The following is a 26,876-nucleotide window of genomic DNA, read 5'->3' as shown; positions in this document are numbered from 1 at the left end:
AAACAAAATACTTTCAATCATTTTATAAACTGACATCAAGTCACAAATTCTTTATTAGACTTTCCAACGGTTTTACAAAACTTCTTTATGCTTTTATATTATAAATTGCATGCCTCTATATGTATAGTTATATAAGAAATGTTTAAAAGACTTAGGAAGGCTATCCACCCTATTTCCTTTTCGCGCCTTGAGATGTGGTCTGGTGGGATATTGGGTATTCGTCCAAAAGTCGTTTAAATATCAGTTATATATCATGTATACATATATGGTCATAAATGTTCCATCAGTTAATTTAGTTCCGATACTCTTGGGTAGCAATGGTGTATAAACCTACTTGGACACTCATCAATTCCATTCTAGTAAACTATTATAGGAATAGTTTAGAGTAAACAAAATATTTTCCCTACTACAAGAAATTACACCGGAGTCAGTTCATTCATGAGTCTAGACTACATGTTATATGAAGGAATACTCTTACATGAATACTTATACATGAATACTTTTACATAGACATTATATGGCAAATTACTACTACATGTTATATGAAAGAATACTCTTACAAGAATACTTATACATGAAAACTTTTACATAGACATTATATGGAAAATTACTATTACATGTTATATGTCTAGATACGGTTATATCGTTCGCCTTTCTATCTTTACCTTGTGATTCAATCACATCATCGACGAGATAGATTGGGACTTTATGTCCTAGTACCACATGATACTTTGAGGGACTAACCATTCCGACAACCACTGTTAGCTACAGAGGTAAATGAACAATCTACGGATGTTTTAGGTTGATACCATCGTGGGTATACATAAGGGACTAACTATTCCTAAACCTGACTGTTAGCAACAGAGGTAAATGAACAATCTACGGATGTTTTAGGTTGATACCATTTCAGGTATACTTAAGGGACTACTAATAAGAGTTAAACAGGGAAAAACCGTCACATTTTCAAGAGATGCGTACTTTCAAAACAGTCAGGTCTAGGTAAAAGACTACTTTCAAAACATTCGAGTCTTGGTAGAAGACTACTTTTATACTAGTAGGAAATATGGGATTTTCTAGAGCTTTTCATACTTATACTAAAATGTTTCATCATTCATTCACCAGTCTTTCATATCAACAAATCAAAGCGACGACATTAAATACTTATGAACTCACCAGCTTAAATGTTGATCTACTCTTTCAAAATAACTTGTATTCTCAGGTTACAAATAGACAGGTGCCGATACAAGGTTTAGAGAAGACGGAGCAGTCAAGACTCGTCTTTTATTTTGATAAGTTATCATCATGTCTTGTACTATGAAAGAAAACACTTGTAACTAAAATTATACTATTAATGCAATGGATGATGTTGTTGCTTGTTTACTACTTTACATTTGTTGTGATGCATACATGACGTCCTCCACCCCAGAACGTTTCCGTCGTTCTCGGTTTTGGGGTGTGACAGATTGGTATCAGAGCATTGTTTATAGTGAATTAAGTATATCAACCCATAAAAGATATACTAACTATAAATACATAAGGGATTAAAAATACTCTGACCAAGAGTTTATACTTTAGATAGTAAAATATTTAAGTAAGTATACGTGTTGTATTCATACTAAAATCAGTGTCACTAGGACAGTACAAAAGAATTACGATTATTGGGCAACACAAGTGGGCTTAGAGACATATGGTCAAAACTGGGAAGATATAGCCTGATCACCTATATTATCCGAGGGTTGACTAGCATGTGCCTAAGTTTTAATTGGGTGGTTGCAACAATGCTAAAATCTTACCAACCCTACCACAATGAGAACAATAGAACATAACAATAAATTTAAAATACTATAGGTGTATTTTGGTGTTACTATAAGTACTTTATACTTGAGAATTAAAACGGGATCCTCATTACTAAGTTGATAGTTGCTAAGTGGATACACTAAGGCTACATGTAATTAGGATGTTATAGACTTAGAATCAGTGATAATTTTGCCTTACCCCTATTCTGTGTGAATTTGGAAATAAGGTCACTTATTCGAAGGTCTATCCTGTTTAGATTACACATAGCTGGTATGCACTTCACAAATAGCGATGTAACTAATGAGGGTTTTCTAAATAATTATCTAGATAGTTCGTCTAATAATTATCCACTTACCCTAAATTCTCGCATAGAAATCATAGCTGGACTCCATCCCCTTGACAACCAGTATCTTCCGAATGAAGTCATAGCTGGTTGGTTTGGAGAAGAACCAGAGAATGATCATCCTATCCCCTTGGATGATCACCGTGATGAAGACTTTTCGTATGATGCTAACTCCGAACCAGAGGTTGAGAACCTACCCCAAGCAGCTCCTTTCCAATTCCTAACCCTCGTCTGGCTTTTCATGGCCCGACCCTAAGTGAGTGGAATGCTTGGAAACAGGGAGCCAAGGACAAGATCAGTTTATGCTATTTGATGGCGACTGAAGCTTTTACGACTTGAGCAATGGGGGCTCAGCAGATAGAGTCTTGCCAATCTTGGTCCGCAGAGAGGCCCGAAATGAGATTCAAGGCAAGACAGCCCTACATCAGATTGCAGAAGTAGACGCCTATGCTAGAATGCATACCCTCCACACCATTCATCTAGAAGATGCTCACGAGAGATCAAAGAGAAACCATGAGAACCTGCTGCAAGCACTAGCTGAAAACCCGAGCCAAAGTCATAGAGCTCCAAGTACGCCAGAGAGTGTACGAGAGACACCTACTTGACATGGAACGTCAATTGGTTGAACTAAGAGTTCACCAGAGGAATGACCGTCGCTAGTAGTAGACGCTTTACTTTATTTCCCTTATAAAAAGAGGAATCGTATTTTTCTGTCTATGCCTGATGTGGCATTTTCTATGAAATTATCATGTACCGTAAGTTCTTTAGTTAGGTCTTTATGCTGTCAGGAACTTTCTCCTATGGATATGATGTAAGACCTTTAGAGGGTCATTTTCCTGAACCTTTACGTCGTGAATATCCAAGATATTGACAGCCGAATAACTTTTGTGTCATTTCCTTCCTTCAAGTACTCTTATCATACTCTCATTGGAGTCTATCTGAAACCTGTGTTAGTTAAGTCATTGGACCATAGCAAGTTAGATACGGAGACATTTCCAAGTCTCTTTCAGTGGTTGGATTTTGTTATTCACCAACCCACGATACCTCAACTTGTACAACAAATGTCTTGAGACCTTTCTACGAACTTACCTCTACTCATTACTAGGACTGCATCATAGGGATGTAGGTCAAACCTTCGCGAACATACTTTCATTCTATACTAGGACTGCATCATAGGGATGTAGGTCAAACTTTCGAGAACATCGTCGTACTCTTTACATGAACAATCTAAATTCTCAGGATCACAGCTACAAGAGAGCCTACTCCGGAACCACGTTAAATGTAATTTGGGCGTTTCGTTGTAACAGACTTATAAACTATCTAGAACTAGTGCAACTAGAGTCTTACCTTTTGCGAGATCCTGTTTGTATAGGAATTCTCGTGCTGCGTATACTTGTCTTTTGTAGTATATCTTATTCGCAGCAATAGTCTTGTGGTAAATCTAAAGTACTGTAACTTTGTTCATGGTTGCACAGTTGTGTTTTGTCTGTAATCGTCTATGTTTAATTCTAATGTCTTTAAAGTTTCTGTATGATTCCGACATTATCATACAATCAGATTCAATTTGATCGACGCCAAAACAGCTGCATACGTACATCTCTTTCTTCTAGATCACTTTTCCAGCGAAGCCGTCATATCAGAACACCGAAGTACTCATTCCAAGAGTACCTCTTAGTTATTTTTCTTTCCGAAGAAATCCCCGAAGTACCACTCATGCAGTACGTCAAGTTCAATCCAGGAATTCATGCGGATGATCTCTCTCACTGAGGAAGGTATACATAAGAGTATTATATAATCAAGGTTCTACAGGTTTAGAATTAATGGTTTCGCCTTAATTCTTTGCCTCATTGGGATGTGAGGGTAAGGAAGAATCAGTTATTCGACTACCTTTTCAATCTTAATTATATACGACTCGTATACCCGAAGTTGTGATTGTGAAACCAGGTATGAATTCTAATATGAACTTCAAGACGGAGAACTGCTTGAGCCTATGAGTAATCACATCATCATGTGAACAAACTTAGAACCCAGTACGACTCTCGTAAACAGATCGCCCTATAGTTTAAACACCCTCGGAGATACCAGAACAGTACAAACCGCTTGACGAACTACACAGAAAGAGAATTAGAAGACTAGGTTTCTCACCCTAGAGAACCCCGGTCATATTCTCGCGGAGATCGACGGATTGCAACGTATGTGCCTCGGATATCGAGGACTCCGTCAAGATTTTCATAGAAATCGTTATCTCTGCCTCGCATAGACAAAATGGTTGAGAAAACGCAAGGAAAGAAACTACTTCCAGGAATGGATCTGGAATCCGAATATCACCAGTTCGAGTGTTAGGGGAGGATGTCCGGAAGACTATCTTCTGAACTCGATGCGGACACTTCGAGTTCGTAGTGATACCTTTCGGATAAGACCAATACGCCCATAGTTTTCATGAGCTAAATAAATAGAGTTACGTCTTTCTTATTGGGATCAGTCATCATTTCTCCATGTAATGACTTACTTATCTACTCTCGTAGTAAGAAGAAAGCCAATGGTAACATTCCTATAGAGGAACTTTTAGCAAATTTCTCTAGGCACGAGTTTTGAAATTGAAGAGTCAAATTTCTAGGACACACTGTTAGCAATGTGAGAAATTATGAGTACTCTTTCAATTTGTCAAAACCGTTGAGCATTTATCGACACCAGAGACGCCGACAGTTTTTCGCCAGATTCTAGGTCTTACCGACCTACCGCTTTAGTTCATTCAGAACTCCTCGCAAGCTACAGAAACTCGTACGACTTTGACCCAGCAAGGGGTGGCCTTTGACTGGGAATTTACGCAAGAAAAGGAACCTTTGAGATTCCAAGTGAGTGACCAAGTTCTTTAGGATAACTCACTCTGGGAATGGCTTAATACGCTTCGTAAAGCGTGGAAAGCTAAATCCAAGTTAGACAGGACCTCCGAGATTCTTATCAGAATCAGTCCTGTGCCTCACACAAACAAGACCTACTCCGCGAACTCAATAACATACTTTCTACTCTTCGCATCTCGATCGTGAAACCATACCTTTCCGTTAGGACTCTTGCAAGTCCACTCGTCGAGATCCTCGCCTTCGTATTAGAACCGTAGTGACCCTCGACCGAGAGGTCAAGCGGACGAAGAAACGCCATCGCCAGTTAGTGAAGGTTCGTTGGAATGCCAACCGAGAACACGTGATCACTTAGGTGCGCTAGAACCAATCGATTAGGAAGTTTCCTCCTCACGAATCGATCATTCGTGCATACTTCCTTACTTAAATTCTAATTTCGGGACGAAATTCCTTCTAACGGGGGGATGATGTGACAACCCGATATTTCGAGACAATGTAATGTAAAACCAATCAAATTTAGGTCAAAATATAACTTTCCTAAAATCTTATTTGGGTTAAATAATGTAGTAGGAATCGTATCAAGGTTTTCGTACATATAAAGAACCCTAAAATCCGAGTTATAACGAAGAAGTTATGACCAACCGAAGATTCTCGGCAAAACCGGCAACACCGATTAAACGAAAAACGCGAAGTTTCAATACAATAGTTTATATCCTTAAGTATCTAAATGAAAGTTATAGATAACCTCAAACCGTGAGCGTACATAAAAAGAACGTCCAAATCTGACTTCGTATGAGGAAGTTATGATTTTTCCAAGATTCGGGTATAGCAGTAGACAGCTAAAAACTCGAAATAGAGCTTGAGATACTTTTGACCAAAACAACCTAAATGAGAATCTAAGGTCTCAACATTAGTAGCGCAATGGCGAAAAGTCTGACGAAAACAGACATCGGATGAAGAAGTTATGGAATTTTAACGGACTTTTCGTGTCCCGGCCCGTTAAAAATAAATAATTAAAAATAAATTCATAATTTGCCGATGAAGTCTAAACGAGAGTTCTAGATCATGTTTTTAGCTACGCGTGCATATAAAGAACGTCGAAAACGGAGCTCGTACGCGAAAGTTATGGATTTTACAAGTTCGGGGTCCAAAATTTGAGGCTGTCAGGCCCCCACGACGTGGCACAAGCTTGCCGCGACCCGACAAGTGACTGAGGGCGTCCAATCAATGGAAGAGGATAGGTTTGACTCCCCACGACGTGGCCATCACTTGCCACGACGTGGCACGCCCCAAAAATGCCCCTATAAATAGATTTCAAGGGCTCCGAGTTCCATTGCTCGGTTCCCTTCTTTCTCGCGCCGAAACTCTGCGTTTAAGCCCCCGAGACCCTCCCAAAGCCCCTGTTTTCACCTTCAAGTTCCGAAGGAAGGTTTTGTGTTCTCGAGATTCCCGATATTCCCGAGAATCCCGAGATTTCCCGCGTTTTCAACTCTTCCTGTCGAAGTTCTGCTCAATTCCTCTCTCGACTACTTCAAATTAACCACTTCAATCAAGTGAGTTCATACCCCTATAATCCACACTTTTAAATGTTTTATAAATATTTTTATATGCTTTTAAGGGGGGGAATACAAGTAAAACACACGATGATTATCGTATGTTATATAAAGTTCCATTATACACTTTTTATCAACGGAATCACATGTGATTTATAATTATTATAAAGAAACTTTCGTATGCAAAATGTATCACGATAACATCATATCTTTTGAAATGAAAAGTGTTGTTATTTATATATAAATCAAACACTCTGCTTATACTGTATGTATATGTGTCCACCTTTCATACTACAAACATACGATTATTTTGGCACGAAAAACATCAATATTTTGGGATACTTCTTGTTAATAAATCAATCATATGTGATTTATAACTAGTATACAAATGGATTTACTACAAGTTTAACATTTTTACTAAACATATTACTTCAAATGACTTTCTTAAACGTTTTTACATGATTAAAGCTCGTTATCAAACTGTCTTACATACTGTAAGCTTCCTTTCAAACTCGGTTACAAAGGTGTTTTCAAACAGTGGTTTTCCGTGTACTTAAACTGTCTTATCAAACAAAATACTTTCAATCATTTTATAAACTGACATCAAGTCACAAATTCTTTATTAGACTTTCCAACGGTTTTACAAAACTTCTTTATGCTTTTATATTATAAATTGCATGCCTCTATATGTATAGTTATATAAGAAATGTTTAAAAGACTTAGGAAGGCTATCCACCCTATTTCCTTTTCGCGCCTTGAGATGTGGTCTGGTGGGATATTGGGTATTCGTCCAAAAGTCGTTTAAATATTAGTTATATATCATGTATACATATATGGTCATAAATGTTCCATCAGTTAATTTAGTTCCGATACTCTTGGGTAGAAATGGTGTATAAACCTACTTGGACACTCATCAATTGCATTCTAGTAAACTATTATAGGAATAGTTTACAGTAAACAAAATATTTTCCCTACTACAAGAAATTACACCGGAGTCAGTTCATTCATGAGTCTAGACTACATGTTATATGAAGGAATACTCTTACATGAATACTTATACATGAATACTTTTACATAGACATTATATGGCAAATTACTACTACATGTTATATGAAAGAATACTCTTACAAGAATACTTATACATGAATACTTTTACATAGACATTATATGGCAAATTACTATTACATGTTATATCTCTAGATACGGTTATATCGTTCGCCTTTCTATCTTTACCTTGTGATTCAATCACATCATCGACGAGATAGATTGGGACTTTATGTCCTAGTACCACATGATACTTTGAGGGACTAACCATTCCGACAACCACTGTTAGCTACAGAGGTAAATGAACAATCTACGGATGTTTTAGGTTGATACCATCGTGGGTATACATAAGGGACTAACTATTCCTAAACCTGACTGTTAGCAACAGAGGTAAATGAACAATCTACGGATGTTTTAGGTTGATACCATTTCAGGTATACTTAAGGGACTACTAATAAGAGTTAAACAGGGAAAAACCGTCACATTTTCAAGAGATGCGTACTTTCAAAACAGTCAGGTCTAGGTAAAAGACTACTTTCAAAACATTCGAGTCTTGGTAGAAGACTACTTTTATACTAGTAGGAAATATGGGATTTTCTAGAGCTTTTCATACTTATACTAAAATGTTTCATCATTCATTCACCAGTCTTTCATATCAACAAATCAAAGCGACGACATTAAATACTTATGAACTCACCAGCTTAAATGTTGATCTACTCTTTCAAAATAACTTGTATTCTCAGGTTACAAATAGACAGGTGCCGATACAAGGTTTAGAGAAGACGGAGCAGTCAAGACTCGTCTTTTATTTTGATAAGTTATCATCATGTCTTGTACTATGAAAGAAAACACTTGTAACTAAAATTATACTATTAATGCAATGGATGATGTTGTTGCTTGTTTACTACTTTACATTTGTTGTGATGCATACATGACGTCCTCCACCCCAGAACGTTTCCGTCGTTCTCGGTTTTGGGGTGTGACAGTGGCCCTTCTTGCCACAATTGTCACAGATTCTTTCGTGACATGGACCAGGAATACGGTGATGGTAGCTGCACTTACCGCACCAAGGAAGGGTACCAGTGTATCCACTGGTAGGAGTTTGGGCCATGGACCCGACAACTGAAACAGCAATAGGGGCAGTAGCAGCATGGACTGCTACTGTTTGTTGTTTCTTCGAAGACCCTTGCGTACTCTGGGCCTTCCGCTTGTTCCAGAATTTCTTTTTACTTCCACCTCCACTTGTGACTGGCTCGGGAGTGGTAGCCTCCTCATCAGAGTTATCTTTGTGATCGATTAGGGTTTGCGCAAGACATTTAGCGTTATCGTAGGTGTCTGGCTTCACAGCCAAGACATTCCCTTTGGTTGGCTGGGTCAACCCCCAGATGAACTTCTCAATCTGTTTACTCTCCGGGGTAACCATTCTCGGGTAGAGTAATGACAGGTCGTCGAATCTTGTAGTATAAGCGGCTATGTCGAAGCCCTTCATCTTAAGGTTCCAAAGTTCGTGTTCTAGCTTCTGTATTTCGCCCCGAGGGCAATACTCTGCGAGCAGAAGCTCCTTCATAGCTTCCCAACCCATAGCATTTGCTACAGGTAGAGTTAAGGATTTGACTCGGCCGTTCCACCAAGTCAGGGCTTTGTCAAGGAAGGTGCAGGCGGCGAACGTTACTTTGTCAGACTCCGAACAGGCACATATTTCAAAGATTGATTTGATTTTCTTGAACCATCGGGTGAGGGAAATGACACCTCCGGTGCCATCAAAGGATGTGGGTTTCGCGTTCATAAAGTCCTTATAGGAACCCTCTTTTCGGTGTCCCTGACTGTTCTCTTGGTTTTGGGTTTGGGTATCACCTCCTGAACCACCGGAACCACCGGTGCTCAATTGGGACATCGCAGCTGCCACCACGGCGGTAACAGCTACCTGAAATACCATGGGGTCGATTTCAGGAAGAGGTGGCGGCGGAGGGTTGTTGGTGTTCTTCGAGCTGGGTCTCTTCCTTGGAGGCATCTTGATCTAAAAAGATCAGAAAAGAGAGGATCATAAGTCCTCTAAATTGAATCAAGAGATATGGAACAGGGGATATCTCATCAAGACAAATATAACATTATATTAAGCGATAAAGCAGGAAAGAGTTATCAAGGCAGATAATTTATCGCTAGAGGAATGATCAAGGAACAACGCGTATATGAGGATTTCTACAAAAGGTTGACTCGAGAAATACTCCCATAGTATTTCATGATTCACTGCAACAACGATTCGTTGTTTGGGGTATTGGGTAAGTTTTAGGTATGCTGCGTACCACAGTCACTCCCAAGCACATGTTGGTCGTGTCTCGAATGAATATAGTTGGCCAGGCTATATTGATCCGAGACACGACTACATAACTGCTCAGGTTTAACTACAGCGTACAACACCCATTTACTTATGTTCTCTTCTACTTGTAGTTACGAATCTCGACGTTTCAGTATACTTGTATACTTTTGCAAATACTTATACTTTGAAGGATACTTTTAGTTCAAAGCACTTAGGCCCTTTAGTGTTTATAGTCTTATACCATGTAAGGTTTGGTATACTCCATTCACTATAAACAAGGGCTCTGATACCAATCTATCACACCCCGAAAACCAAAGTCGGAAACATTTACGGGGTTGACTCCACGTTGAGTATCAAATCCAATGCACATAGTAATCAAAGTAAACAACCATTACATTACATATATATATATATATATATATATATATATATATATATATGAAAGTTTACATTTGTTTCAAAAGTAAATTGTACAAGTATGATACATAATATATATATATATATATATATATATATATATGAACAAAATGAGACGAGTCATCTACACACTCCGTCTTCACCAAAAGAGATCTCCGGGTACCTGTCTAATGCGGCCCTGAGAATACAAGCAGTTTGAAAATCAGCATAAAGCTGGTGAGTTCATAAGATGTTTGTTTTCCGAAAAATGTACCAGTTTCCTTTAGTTTTATGAAAAGGTTTGTTATCCAAGAAAATCTCATATTTTCTCATGTAAAACAGTTTACTTATCATTTCTTACCAATTCGATTACGTGTTGTATTTTATCCCAGGAAAATCCCATATTTTCCTAATAGTTTAGTTACCCATTCTTTTCTTAATTTGATTACAAGTTGTTATGTTATCCCAGGAAAATCCCATATTTTCCTAAGTGTAAGTTCGGTTGAATATCACAAAGTATAGTTTAATACACAAAACTATATATTGAAAACCATGGGATCACTATCCCGAACTAGATATAAGATAGTTTGATATACACGAAACAATAGATAGATATAGATTGAAAACCATGGGACTACCATCCCGTACTAGATACAATGTAGTTGGATTTACATGAAAATATAGATATACATAGATTGAAAACCATGGGACTATCCTCCCGTACTAGATATAGATTTAAAATCATGGGATTACCATCCCGAACTAGATATACATTGAAAATCATGGGATCACTATCCCGTACTAGATATAAGTTGAAAACCATGGGACTACCATCCCGTACTAGATATAGATTCTAACCATGGGACTACCATCCCGCACTAGAAATGTAATATATATATATATATATATATATATATATATATATATATATATATATACATACATATATACTGAAGAGCATACGAATAACATCCCGCACCAGATACAAAATCTATAGACTGAAGACCATGGGACTATCATCTCGTACTAGATATAGAAACTATAGATAGAAAGTAAATATGAAATCGAATCAAAGTCAATACCAAACCCAAACCGTGAATAAACTTATATTAATACATATTGTGAGTCGGGTAACCATGCTGATATGACAACGAGACCTCCTTGACGCTTGTCAGACGTCGGACGATATCCAGAATTTGTCACCCCAAGCGTGCTCGCCTAACTGTAGCTAGCGGTTAAGGTGTGGGATTGTCAGTCCCAAATACATCTATTCACAAATTCCACGCTCTCCCTCCGGGAGACTCTGGTTACACTTCCGGGAAGGATTTACTGATAACCCAAAGGGTAATGACGAAACTCACAAGCTAGTACTAAATTATTCACAGGGTTCTCATACGATATCAAACATACTAAATGTTATGAAACATAATACAGTGAATATAGATACATGCAATGAAATTATCTGGCAATACATTGTAAATGAAAACAGAGATAAACTGAATCAAACATAGTTTATCTATTAACATTACTAGAAATCCGAATACATAAAACGAGTATGAAGATCCCCAAATTATTCCCATAATAATTTGATTAGTTTGATTGTTTTCTTTACTGAAATCCATGTAGTTATAATCGATAAAACATCCTTTATGCTCAACATAATACATAAAGGATAAAGATATCTAAAGTTAGCCAGATATTTATAGAAATACATTAGTTTTAGATTTTTGAAAACATTTATAGTTTTCTTTTATTCCCCCCTGAAAACATTGAAAAACCATTGAAAAAGGGTAGAGGTATGAACTCACCGGACGAGGAATGTGTCTGCTTTGATCCTAAACGTCAGTTCTGGGTTTGCAAACGCACGATATTCCTATGAATTATGAAAAGATACACATTTGTATCTAATTAGGACCTGAATTATCTATTAGTTAGGGACAAACACTTTTAATTGCGGAAACATTCCATTCCAAGTGTTTGGAAGGACCCGGGTGGCATTTAAGGACACATGAAGCTTGGATATGTAGTTTACTCTTCAAGAGTGAACTTACAAGAGGGTTTACGGCCCTAATGACCATTCCCCATGAGTTTACGGCCGTAGACTCATGGGTGGTGTGTTCCATGATGCTAAATGGCCTTATATCACTTGGGAAGATTTGCTAGGATCAAAACTAGGGCATTGAAACGGATTACACTCACATATGGACCATATAATGGAGTTTACGACCTAAGAAGATGTTCTTGGGAGGTTTACGTCCGTAAACATCCATGGGGTAGTTTTGGCATGATTTAAGGTCCTTAACTTGCTTGTGGTTGCTTCTAGACTCATTTCTAAGGCTCATGGTGTGTTTAAGTAGCATCTTAACACATAAGAATAAGTTTAAGGTCTAAGGAGATGAGTTTACAGTCCAAGAATGTTCTTGGACCGTAAACTCAAGCTTGCCCTATTTAAGTAAGTTTTGGTGCATTTCTTGAAGGATTTTTGGGTTCTAAACACTCATGGAAGCTTGTTGGGGGTGTTTAGGGGCAAACTAACACCATAAATTGAGTTTACTCCCCAAGAATTATTTTTTACGGTCCAAGCATGTGCTTGGGCTGTAAACTCATGTTCATACCCTAAATAAAGAGTTTAAGGTGTTCTAAATCCATGCATGCAAGTCCTTTAGGCATATCTAGACTTAAAATGAAGTTTGGAAGGGTTTTAAGGCTAAAAACCCCTGATTATATGTGTTCACGGCCTAAGGAGGTTCTAGGGCCGTAAACACATGTTCATGGTCCCAATCCTCATATTTTTCATGAATTTGAAGGCCAAAGGTGATAATCTAGAAGCTAGGATAGTTACCTTGGTGATTTGGAGCTTGTTTTGGATGATTTTTGGCTTGATTTCGATTTCTAGAGAGAGAAAGTAGAGAGAGAGTGGAAAAGCTTCAAATGAGGCTCTCTCAACTTTATATGTGCTCAAAGTTTAGGACACGGTGGAATTCTACCCGATACTGACAATATATGATGCTTTTGGTCGCACCCGATAAAGTTGCCGCAATTACGATTTAGACGAAACTAAATATTTTCTAAATGAAAATAGAAAATATTTTAATGAATTAAAATATATCTCGACACTTATGAAAATTAATTAGAAATCGCAAATAAATTAAATTAAATCAAAGTTAACGGAAAAATTGGGACGACACGGCTTTACTAACGGAACCGGTTAAAAGTGACGGAATAAATTACGGGGTGTCACATATTTAATTAGTCTCTTTTGATCACTAAATTAAGTCCAAATTAATTCTTGATCAATACTAATTAAATAACATGATTTCATATTAACATATTAGAACTTATAATATACTAATATGTCACAAATGTCTTTTTCTCACAAACGGTCTATCCAAATGTCCCGATGCCATGCAACCCAAATGGACCATGCCGAGTCGGGTCAAGTCTTACCAATTAAAGCTATGGACTTAGACACTAATCCAATAGTCTCCCACTAGGATAAGTCTAAAACTATTATTGCGTATGACTTCAAACCTAACTGGCAATCGTAGCTCTCAAAAGCTGTTGTCGAACTCTGACCTTGTCGATGAACTCTGACCTTTTTCAATGACTTGTCCATTAGATAAGGGATCATATATTCCTCCATTCTAGATATCATATGGACTGATACATGGATTATAATCATTCTCTTTGTCCATTTGTTGTTTCCTGATTTCCGATTTATGATGACTGACTGATTGAACAAATCAAATCAGTCCTGGCTTGGCCAACCACTCAAATGTGTCATCACTAAATCATCGGGGGGTCCACAGATATCGCTTTTATCCTGAAGGTAAAAGGAATGGATAAACTTCGAATCATATGGCTTGTTCTACTACTTGTTAAATCATACACAAAGGCACGTTTTATAACATCGAGTTACCGAATGTGTTTTCGTGTAATCAATGTACAACCAACTCATAGTAACAACTCATATCTCTAAATTTGAAGAATATAAGATATTATCGTCTCATGATCACTCGTGATAAAATCCATGAAGTGATTCAAATGAGCGCGGGTTGAAGCCAGTACTCAGAACTTATGAGCACTCATGAGTGTTGTAGCACAACTTTGTCCACCAACTTGGACCTCTACAAGCCAACCCATGACAATCTTGATTCATATCTACTTCCAACATATGACCGATTGTGGATGGTTTGAATAACTTAGTCATTCCGGAAGAATAACCTAGTTATTATGGAAGTCAAAACATGCAAAGTGAAACACAAGAATAAATGAATCAAATGTGGAATCAAACTCTATGAATATAAATAGAACACTTTTATTTATCACCATACTGATTACTCCTTATTCATTGTTTCGGTTTTATCAACTTTATACCTGAATTAAAAACACTAGTTGTCCTATGCTCCAAGCATGTACACTATGTTTTTCTAAACAATAGCTTTGCCATACACCAAGTATGCACTCTATGTTTATCTATGATCCTTACTTTGTGAACTAGATTGATTGAACATAATTTCAATGATTCTTTTTTCACACTTCCAAATCCTTGTCGTAAATGTAAGAATTCCTAACATTTATCGAAATTTGCTTAGATTTTAAACTTATATGCACTGTTCCTCTTGTAATGATTATGCACAAAGCCACAAAGACTTGGCAACAATCATTACAGAGTATTCCAACGGAGTGCAATTCCATGGAAACGATGTCTCAAATTCAAATCGCATTGCTTTGAATATGCTTCTTGCCTTAATTTTCTTTAACCTTACACAGATTGCTTCCACCTATGAAGACAACTCTATATTCCCATTTTGACTATCACTTCGAAACAAGAGTTGCCTCTTTTCATACTATGTCAATATGGTCCTTCCATTATTAACAATATACTTCCAACTATCCTTGAGCAACCAATCTTTGGTAAACCTTAGATTGTCCTCGACAATTGCTTAATCACTTTAGTCATATCCAATTCTAGACATTTTCCTCCTTAACGCCCAAGGCATTTGGAAAATTCAGAAAGGATAAATATTTTAGCACATGTAATCGATCTTGTACCCAAAGTAAATGGGACACGATTCATGATGTTTCACATAAAGACATGGTTCTAGACTAGTCTTTTGCCATAATAATTTTTTGTTTGCCATATTCTGAAAATTTGACTATGAAAAGGGATGTCGTAATCATAATCGAATTTTGAGAACGCAATATATAGAATTTTCTTAAGTTGAACCAAACCAACATAAAATTCATATATATATATATATATATATATATATATATATATATATATATATATATATCTTGACTAAGATGATTAAAATCTCAATCTAAGTCTTTTAAAATTGAAATGAAGTATAATTTCCTCTCCGTTAATTATAGCAAAACAACTTTTTCAACCCCTGCAACCTCACGAATTGAAACTTTTGTTTTCTATAGTTAACATTGCTAACTTGCAATACTTATCATAGTTATCATGCTCCCATTAACATGACGATTATTAGCATAACACTTATGCTCCCACTAGCTTTGACATGTATCCGGAAAACAACTGGACTTCTAGAGGTCAATAGTAGATTGCTTTGATAAGACTTTATCAAAATCATACACCTTATCTTAGATAGCTCACATGTGTGTCTAAACAATTTCAGAACTATGAAAAGGGATGCCATAATCATAGTCTCAATTGTTTAGACCTTTTTCCATTTCTCATAAGTCAATGTAAGTGTGTCGGTTAAGCATGCACGCTCCACTAATGACTTTGAGAACTGCAAATATCACAATTGCTATCCACTTAAAATCTACTTAGTGAAAGAATTTCCTCACCAAAATTTTCATGAATCAGAGAGAAACCTTATGACACTTAGATTTTATGGTGTATGTGTTCTTATCCATGTGAATTTGTCAAACCATAATCCCAAAACCGAGAACGGCAGAAACGTTCTGGGGCGGAGGACGTCATGTATGTATCACAATAATGTAAAGTAGTAAACAAGCAACAACATCATCCATTGCATTAATAGAATAATTTTGCTTAAAAGTGTGTTCTTTCATAGTATAAAACAACATAATGAATACTCAAAATAAAATACGAGTCTTGACTGCTCCATCTTCTCTAAACCTTGCATCGGTGCCTGTCTATTTGTAACCTGAGAATACAAGTTATTTTGAAAGCGAGTATCAGCAATAAAGTTGGTGAATTCATAAGTATTTTGATGTTATTGCTTTGAAAAGTTGTTATGAAAGACTGGTGAATGTTTTATGAAACATTTAGTATAAGTATGAAAACCCTAGAAAATCCCATATTTCCTACTAGTATAAAAAGTAGTATTCTACCAAGACCCGAATGTTTTCAAAGTATTCTTTAACCAAGACCTGACTGTTTTGAAAGTACGCATCACTTGAAAATGTGACAGTTTTTCCTTGTTTAACTTTTATTATAAAACTATAAAAGTAATAATAACTTATGTTGTATCCTTTGGTACTAAGATATTCTAGTATAATCTACCTCGTCGGTTATGTGAACGTGACACAAAATAAAGGTAACAATATAATTATATAGGCATTAGTCCACCCCGTCGTTATGTAAATGTATCACAAAATAAAGATAATGAGCTAATAACTTAAGTATTATCCTTTGGTACTAAAATACACACGGCGAGGAAACTCGCCGTAAATGGATCAACCGTAGACATCCGTAGATGTGCATTTACCTCTGTTGGTAACAACCGGGTGTAGGAATAGTTAGTCCCTTAAGTATACCTGTAATGGTATCAACCGTAGACATCCATAGATGTGCATTTACCTCTGTTGCTAACAGTCGGGTGTAGGAATAGTTAGTCCCTTATAGTATCTTATCATTTAGTATCTATGTAAAAGTATCCCTGTAAGAGTATCCATATAAGTGTATCCATTTAAGAGGAATCTCTGTAAGAGTATCCATATAAGTGTATCCATGTAAGAGGAATCTCTATTAGAGTATCCATATAAGTGTATCCATGTAAGAGGAATCTCTGTAAGAGTATCCCTTCATATAGCATGTAGTTTAGACTCATGAATGAACTGACTCTGCTATAATTTCTTGTAATAGGGATAATGTTTTGTATCCCCTAAACTATTCCTATAATAGTTTACTAGAATGTAATTGATGAGTGTCCAAGTAGGTTTATACACCCTTGCTACCTAAGAGTGTCGGAACTGAATTAACTGATGGAACATTTATGTCTATATAGGTATACATGATATATATATAACTAATATTTAGACGACATTCGGACGAATAACTGATACCCTAAGGCCACATCCCAATGAGAATAGAAAAGGAAATAAGGCGAGCTAACTGTTCTAAGTCTTTTAAACCTTTCTTATTTAACTATTCAAATATAGGCAAGCATTTAACAATATAAAAGTATAAAAGAAGTTTTGTAAAACCATTGAAAAGTTTAATAAATAAGAATTTATGACTTGATGTCAGTTTATAAATCGATTCGAAAATCGTTTGACAAGATAGTTTAAGTGTGAGAAAACCTTTGTTTGAAGCACAACTATAACAGATTCAAAAAGGAAACCTACAGTTTGTAAGACAGTTTCTAAAAGTGTTTTAACGTGTAAAAACGTTTGAGAAAACTGTTTGAAGTACATATGAAAATGTTCGTTTGTTCTTGTATATGAATGTATCTCATTGAAATAGTATTTCTAGTATGTAAAAGTTCGTGATGTTCTCGTAAAACTATACCTATTATAGTTTTCTAAAAGTGTGTCTCGTTTGTACAGTAATCCCTAGTGAAATGCTCACTTGTTATGAAAAGTATAATTTTTGTAGTGCCTAAGATGGACACATATACATACAGTATAAGTAGAGTGTTTGATTTATACATATATAACAACATTTTTCATTTCAAAAGATATGATGTTAACATGATATATTTTGCATATGAAAGTTTCCCGATAATAGTTATAAATCACATATGATTTCGTTGATAAAAAGTGTATAATGAAACTTTATATAACACACGATAATAATCGTGTGTTTTACTTGTATTCCCCCCCCCCCTTAAAAGCATATAAAAGCATTTATAAAACATTTAAAAGTGTGGATTATAGGGGTATGAACTCACATGATAGATTGAAGAAAGCGAGACGAAAACCGAGTAGAACATCTACTCAAGCAAGCGGATTTCTCGGGATTCTCGGGAGCATAAAACTTCCTTCCCAACTTGGATATGAAAACTGGGACTTCGGGATATCACTTGCACAGAAAACGAGGCAAAAACGCAAGAAAGATGAGAGGAAATGAGCATTTTCTCCGGAACCCTCGCATCCTTTTTATAGGGGCTGGGAACCGCCTCGGTACGCCGGGCGTACTCATGCGTCATGCATGACCGCATCCTCCGTCGAAGCATCGGAGCGATGTGAACGATCCGGAGCCTAGCATCTGAGTACATTGGGCGTACGAGGGTACGCTAGGCGTAACTTGGATTGGTCCGATGACTCCTCCTTCGGATAATACTGGATTTTGAATTAAATTTATATTTTAATTATTTAGTAAACTTCAAAAATTCATATCTTCCTCATACGAACTCCGTTTTCGATGTTCTTTATATCCACGTATAGGTGAGACTAGGATCTACAATTTTCATTTAGACTCCGTCGGTTGATTTTGACTTTATTTTTAATGTTATATTTTTAATAGGCCCAGGCAGGAAAAGTCCGCTAAAATTCCATAACTCCTTCATCCGATGTCTGGTTTCGCCAGACTTTTTACCGTTGTAATACCATTGATGAGATATTCGATTCTCGTTTAGGTCATGTGGGCAAAAATCCGTTCGAATCTGGATTTTGAGTTTTTAGTTGTCTACTATTATGTCTAAAACTTCGAAAAATCATAACTTCCTTATATGAGGTCAGATTTAGGCATTTTTTTCATGTACGTTTACGGTTTAATGACATCTAAAACTTTCATTTAGATACCTAAAGCTAAAAATTATTGTATTGAAACTTCGCGTTTTACGTCTATCAGTGTTGACGGTTTTGCCGAGAATCTTCGGTTGGTCATAACTTCTTCGTTATAACTCGGATTCTAGGGTTCTTTATATGTACGAAAACCTTGATATGATTCCTACTAGTTTATTTAACCCAAATAAGATTTTAGGAAAGTTAAATTTTGACCTAAATTTGACTTGTGATCCATCATATTGTCTCGAAATATCGGGTTGTCACATCATCCCCCCGTTAGAGGGAATTTCGTCCCAAAATTAGAGTTTAAACAGAATTGATAACCATGCTACGGTTAAAAGTTTTATTTGCTTCTAGTGTTCTTAAGTGAACTCGTTTGCTCGCTTGGCATTCCAGCGAACCTTTCACTATCAGGATACGACTTTGCTTCTTTCGTTTGACTTCACTGGCATGATAACTCTTCTTGGTCGAACGTATGTTGAATGTTTTTGTGGACTGTGAGAATAGTACATCTTGTACCCTACAAGTAGTGTCTCTAGATCTTCAAAGCAATTACTGCTGCTCCTGACTCAAGATCATGTTTTGTATAGTTAGTTTCCTGTTTCTTAAGCTGTCTTGAGGTATAGGCAGTGACCTTTCCTCTTGCATAAGAACACAACCAATTCATATTGATTATAAAGTCAGAACCTTGTGGTTGATTAGATGTCGTGAAGATCTAAAAGAAAGTATGATTACTCATGAATTAAGAAAAAAGGATAGGTACTTTTGTTCTATCTGTCTCTCTTGTCCCAATCGACAGGAAGGGCATGTGTTTGGCTTCTAAGTTTATTCGCATGGCAGCACGATCACTCGTAGTCTTGGGCAGTCTCCGTCCTAAAGTTCATATTAGAATTCATACATGGTTCAACGATCACAATCTCGTGTATACGAGCCGTATATAATTAAGATTGAAAAGGTAGTCGAATAACTGATTCTTCTTTAAGCTCACATCCCATCGAGGAAAAAGAAGTTAAAGTGGAATCGTCAATTCTAAACCTGTAGAACCTTGATTATATATCACCCCTATGTATACATTCATCAGCGACAGATCAACCGTATGGATCTTTGGATTTGAACTTGACGTACTGTATGAGTGGTACTTCGGGGACTTCTTCGAAAAGGAAAAGAACTATGAGGTACTCCATTCATGATTACTTGGTGTTCTGATATGACGGCTTCGCTGGAAAGGCGATTTCGAAGAAAGAGATGTACGTATGAAGCTGTTTTTGTGAGGATCAAATTGAATCAAGTCGTATGATAATGTCGGAATCATAAGGAAACTTAAAGACATTAGATTTGAACATAAGACGTTTACAAACAAAACACAACCGTGCAACCATCAACAGAGTTACAGTACTTTAGACTATTACAAGACTATTGTTGCGAATAAGGTATACTACAAAAGGCAAGTATACGCAGCACGAGCATCCCTATACCGACGGGATCCCGCAAAAGATAAGGCTCTGGTTGCACTAGTTTTGGATGGTTTATAAGTTTGTTACAACGAAACGCCTAAATTACATTAACGTGGGTTCGGAGTAGGTTCTCCTGCAACTGTGATCCTGAGAATCCTACCATCTACGCCAGAGTTCTTTTTTATAGGGAAATCCTTCTTGACGTGCCCTATCTCCCCGCATTGGTGGCATGACTGGCTAGTACTAGCCTTGGTGGCGGGAGTGAGGTGTTTAGCCAGTGTTATGTGGACACGAGTGCCTTCCTCATTACACCACCTGGGAAATTGCTTCCTAAAGCGTTCTGCAGGAGTTGCCACTTGTTGCTGTGGCATGGCAAGTCTTTGGGATCTCTTGCGCTCCTTTAGGGCTTGACGATATCGTCTCTTCCTTTCGGTCTTACGGCTTTGCAAGTCTATGACTGTTGCCATTTGTTGGTTTCCCAGTTTGGTACTACCATCGGAACTCTCGACTGCTTTTTCGGTCTTGCTTGTGTTGCCTGAGTTGATGTGTGTAAGGAAAGTTCTCACAGCAGCTGCTACTGCAGCTTCTAATGTAGCGGCGTCGATATGGAGGATAGGGGTTTCGTTGCTTGGCTGATTGTTTTCGGATGACGACATGATTCTGTAACACAAAAGATAAGGATTTTGTGAGCGATTCTGGTTGACTCTAGATGTACGTCGATTGTTCAAGTAAAGAGTAAGACTATGTTCTCGAAAGTTTGACCTACATCCTTATGATGCAGTCCTAGTACGGATTGGAAGTATGTTTGCGGAAGTTTGACCTACATCCCTATGATGCAGTCCTAGTACTGAGTGGAAGTATGTTTATGAAGGGTTGACCTACATCCCTATGATGCAGTCCTAGTAATGAGTGGAAGTAAGTTTGTAGAATGGTCTCAAGACGCTTGTCGTTCAAGCTAAGTATCGTTGGTTGGTGAATAACATGATCCAACCACTAAAAGAGACTTGGAAATGTTTCTGGAGCTAAATTACTATAGTCCAATGACTTGAATAAAGCATGTTTCAGATAGACTCCAATGAAAGTATGATAAGAGTACTTGAATAAAGAATGACACAAAAGTTAGCCGACTATCAATATCTTTGATATTCATGACGTAAAAGTTCGGGAAAATGACCTTGTAAAAGGTCTTACATCATATCCAGAGAAGATAGTTCTTGACATCATAAAGACCTAACCAAATGTACTTATAGTACAAGATAGTTTCATAGAAAATGCCACATCGGGCATAGACAGAAAAATGATTCCTTTTTACAAGGAAAATAAAGTAAAGCATCTACTACTGGCGACGGTCATCCCTCTGGTGAACTCTCAGTTCAGCCAGTTGACGTTCCACATCAAGTAGGTGTCTTTCGTACATCCTCTGGTGTACGCGGAGTTCTATGACTTCGGCTCGTGATTCAGTCAGTGCTTGAATCAGGGCTTCATGGTCTCTTTCAGATCTCTCACGAGCATCTTCTAGATGAATGGTGCGGAGGGTATGCATTCCCGCATCGGCGACAACTTCTGTGATCTAACGTAGGGCTGTCCTGCCTTGAATCTCATTTCGATCCACTCTGCGGACCAAGATTGGCAAGATTCTGTCTGCTGAGCCCCCATTGCTCAGGTCATAAAAGCTTCGGTCACCATTAAAAGGCATGGGCTGATCTTTCCCTTGGCTCCATGCTTCCAAACATTCCACCCATGGCGGCGTCGGGCCATGAAAAGCGGGACGAGGGTTAGGAATTGGAACAGGAGCTGCCTGGGGTAGGTTCTCAACCTCGGGTTCGGAGTTAGCACCGTCCGAAAGGTCTTCATCATGGTGATCATTCACAGGGATAGGATGATCATTCTCTGGTTCTTCTTCAAACCATCCAGCAATGACCTCATTCAGAAGGTACTGGTTGTCGTGGGGATAGAGTCCAGCCATGTTATCTACGCGAGAACTAGGGTAAGAAAATAATTATTAGATGAACTATCTAGATAATTATATAGAAAATCTTCATTAGTTACATCACTATTTGTGAAGTGCATACCATTTATATGTAATCGAAACAGGATAGGCCTTCGAATAAGTGACCTTAACTCCAAATTCACACGGAATAGGGGTAAAGTAAAATTTTCATAGATTCTAAGTCTATAACATCCTAATTACATATAGCCTTAGTGTATCCACTTAGCAACTATCAACTTAGTAATCAAGATCCCTTTTTAGTTCTCAAGTATAAAGTACTTATAGTAACACCAAATACACCTATAGTATTTTAAGTTTAATGTTATGTTCTACTGTTCTCATTGTGATATTTTTGGTAAGATTTTAGACTTGTTGCAACCACACAACTACACTTAGGCACATGCTAGTCAACCCTCGGATAATATAGTTGATCAGGCTATATCTTCCCAGTTTTGACCATATGTCTCTAAGTCCACCTATGTTGCCCAACAATCGTAATTCTTTTGTACTGTCCTAGTGACACTAATTTTAGTATGAATGCAGGCACGTATACTAAATTAAATATTTTACTATTTAAATTATAAACTCTTGGTCAGAGTACTTTTAATCCCTATGTATTTATAGTTAGTATATCTTTTATGGGTTGATATACTTAATTCACTATAAACTATGCTCTGATACCAATCTGTCACACCCCAAAACCGAGAACGGCGCAAACGCTCTGGGGCGGAGGACGTCATGTATGTATCACAACAATGTAAAGTAGTAAACAAGCAACAACATCATCCATTGCATTAATATAATAATTCTGCTTACAAGTGTGTTCTTTCATAGTATAAAACAACATAATGAATACTCAAAATAAAATACGAGTCTTGACTGCTCCGTCTTCTCTAAACCTTGCATCGGTACCTGTCTATTTGTAACCTGAGAATACAAGTTATTTTGAAAGCGAGTATCAACAATAAAGTTGGTGAATTCATAAGTATTTTGATGTTATTGCTTTGAAAAGTTGTTATGAAAGACTGGTGAATGTTTTATGAAACATTTAGTATAAGTATGAAAACCCTAGAAAATCCCATATTTCCTACTAGTATAAAAAGTAGTATTCTAACAAGACCCGAATGTTTTGAAAGTAGTATTTAACCAAGACCTGACTGTTTTGAAAGTACGCATCACTTGAAAATGTGACAGTTTTTCCCTGTTTAACTATTATTATAAAACTATAAAAGTAATAATAACTTATGTTGTATCCTTTGGTACTAAGATATTGTAGTATAATCTACCTCGTTGGTTATGTGAACGTGACACAAAATAAAGGTAACAATATAATTATATAGGTATTAATCCACCCCATCGTTATGTAAATGTATCACAAAATAAAGATAATGAGCTAATAACTTAAGTATTTGTCACACCCCCAAACCTGAACGGCGGAAACGTTCGGGGCGGATGACTTCATGTGGTAACGTAACAAATGAATACATAGTAAAGAAATCAATACAACCATCATATATATAATTGAAAGTTTACATTTGTCAAAAGTTACATGTTCAAAACCAATTACAATATGATGCCAAAACACGAGATTAAACTGGCGCCGCAGCATCCCTTCATCAAAAGCAAAATGAATACCTGAAATTTACTGATTTCCTGGGACATACAAGTAAATTTTGAAAGAGTAGATCAGCATTTAAGCTGGTGAGTTTCATAAGTATTTAAATGACAATGTTTGAATGAAATGAAATGTTTTTCCTTTGTTTGTTGGTGTCTAGAAAATCCTATATTTTCTACTAGTATAATAGTAGCCTTTACTCAAGACCAATGTTTGTTTCTAAAATGTATGTAAGTGTAAAATAACCAATGAGTTTGAACACCTTGTAAATCAATGCATTTTTAATACCCCTTGTGAGTTTTATAACCATACTATTGACTCGGAATGCCTATACACAATGTTCTTCAGGCGTTGGAATGTTATGACGTTTGTCACCCCAAACGGTGGACTACAGCTAACAGTCAGGGCGCGGGTTGTCAAGCCCGTATAGATCTATACACAAACACCATGCTCCCCCTCCAAGGGATTCTGGTATATAATACAAGACTTGAAATGTGTACTCGAACGTACATGAAGTTAGTGTCTCACAAAACCGTGGTATAAAAACATATCTACTTGTTAAAATGTTACGTTTGTTCTTGTATACGAAAGTAAACTTCTTGAAATTCATGTTTCTAGTACATAAGAGTTAGAAATTTGTTCGTAAAACTATACCTATTATAGTTTTCTAAAAGTGTGTCTTGTTTGTTTAGAAATGCCTAGAAAAGGAATCACTTGTTTATGAAAGCGTAGATTTTTGGTGTAGAGTCTAAGATAGACAAGAATAATCTAAGAAAAGTTTAGTTTATACATGCATTACAACAATGTATATTTCAAAAGATAGAATGCTATTTTAACATATTTTATACATATGAAAGTTCCTTATAAAGTTTGTAAATCGCATGTGATTTGGATATATAAAAGCATATAAAAGAGTTTCTTTATGTAACACACGATAATACTCATGTGTTTTACTTGTAATCCCCCCCTTGAAAGCATATAAAAGAATTTAAAGAATATTTAAAAGGTAGATAAAGGGGTATGAACTCACTTGAAAGTTTGAAGATAGCGAGATGGAAAACCAGGCAGAGTTTCGTCTCGGGAAACGGATTTTCCTCGAGATTCTCGGGAATCTCGGGAGTAAAATCGACCCTCGGGACTTGAGCAAAAAGACCAGAGCTTCGGGTTTGAACGGGCACGGAAAACGAGGCAAGGTTGTGAGAGAGAGGAGAGAAATGAGCCCTTTTCTCGGAAGCCCTCGCATCCTATTTATAGGAAGGCTGAACCGCCTCGGTACGCGAGGCGTACGCTCGTACGCAGCGCGTACGCGTACGTCATGCATGACCGAAGCCTCGACTGCCTTGGCTTCGGATGGGACGGGTTGCTGGGTACGCGGGTCGGATGGGACGGGTTGCTGGGGAGACGGGTCGGATGGGACGGCGGGTCGGACGGGTCGGACGGGTCGGATGCCTCGGATAGGGCGACGTGGACGATCAGAGGCCAAGTCTCTCGGGTACGCAGGGCGTACAGGGGTACGCAGCGCGTACCCGGATGAGGATGCTGACTCCTCTTCGGATAAGGTCCGAAAGTTTGAATTAAATAAATATATAATTTATTTAATAAACTTCAAAAATTCATATCTTCTTCATACAAACTCCGTTTTCGATGGTCTTTATATCCACGCGTAGGTGAGACTACGCTCTACAACTTTCGTTTAGACTCCGACGGCAAATTCCGAAATTATTTTTTTATTATTTATTTTAAACTCATCGTGTTTAAGGAATTTCTTTGAAAATTCATAACTTCTTTATCTGATGTCGGTTTTTGCCAGACTTTTTACCGCTGGAATACCATTGTCGAGACCTTCGATTCTCGTTTAGGTCATTCCGGCCAAAAGTCGCTCGATCTTCGATTCGAGTTTTTAGTTGTCTGTTGCTAAGTCGAACTTGAAAAAAATCATAACTTCGCTATATGAAGTCAGATTTGGGCGTTCTTTTCACGTACGATCATGGTTCAAAGACATTTAAACATAGAAGGAAATTAAATAGAACTATTTGTACATTTTATTATGAAAGTAAATTTTATTACTCAAAAGTGGTTACAATACTTGACCCTTTTTGGTCATTACAAAGAGTTGAAATATCGGGTTGTTACATCATCCCCCCGTTAGAGAGAATTTCGTCCCAAAATTTAAAGTAGTAAAGATACTAGTGAACATGAAAGAGATGAGGGTACTTTTGTTTCATCTGATCTTCGCGTTCCCATGTGAATTCAGGTCCCCGCTTGGCGTTCCAGCGAACCTTCACGATGGGTATGCGACTTTGTTTTGTTTGTTTGACCTCTCGGTCCATGATTTCTATTGGTTCTTCCACAAAGTTGAGGCTCTCGTTGATCTCGATCTCGTCGAGTGGAATAACAAGAGTCTCGTCGGACAGACACTTTTTCAAGTTTGAGACGTGGAAGGTTGGATGGATGTTACTAAGTTCGCGCGGTAGGTTAAGCTTGTAAGCCACAGGGCCGATTCTGGCAAGGATCTCGAAAGGCCCTATGTATCTTGGATTTACTTTCCCACGCTTTC

The sequence above is a fragment of the Lactuca serriola genome, chromosome 6 (genome assembly GCF_051521515.1).
Source record: "Lactuca serriola cultivar US96UC23 chromosome 6, Lser_US96UC23_V15, whole genome shotgun sequence".
Lineage (NCBI taxonomy): Eukaryota > Viridiplantae > Streptophyta > Magnoliopsida > Asterales > Asteraceae > Lactuca > Lactuca serriola.
Note: the sequence above shows the minus strand (reverse complement) of the source record.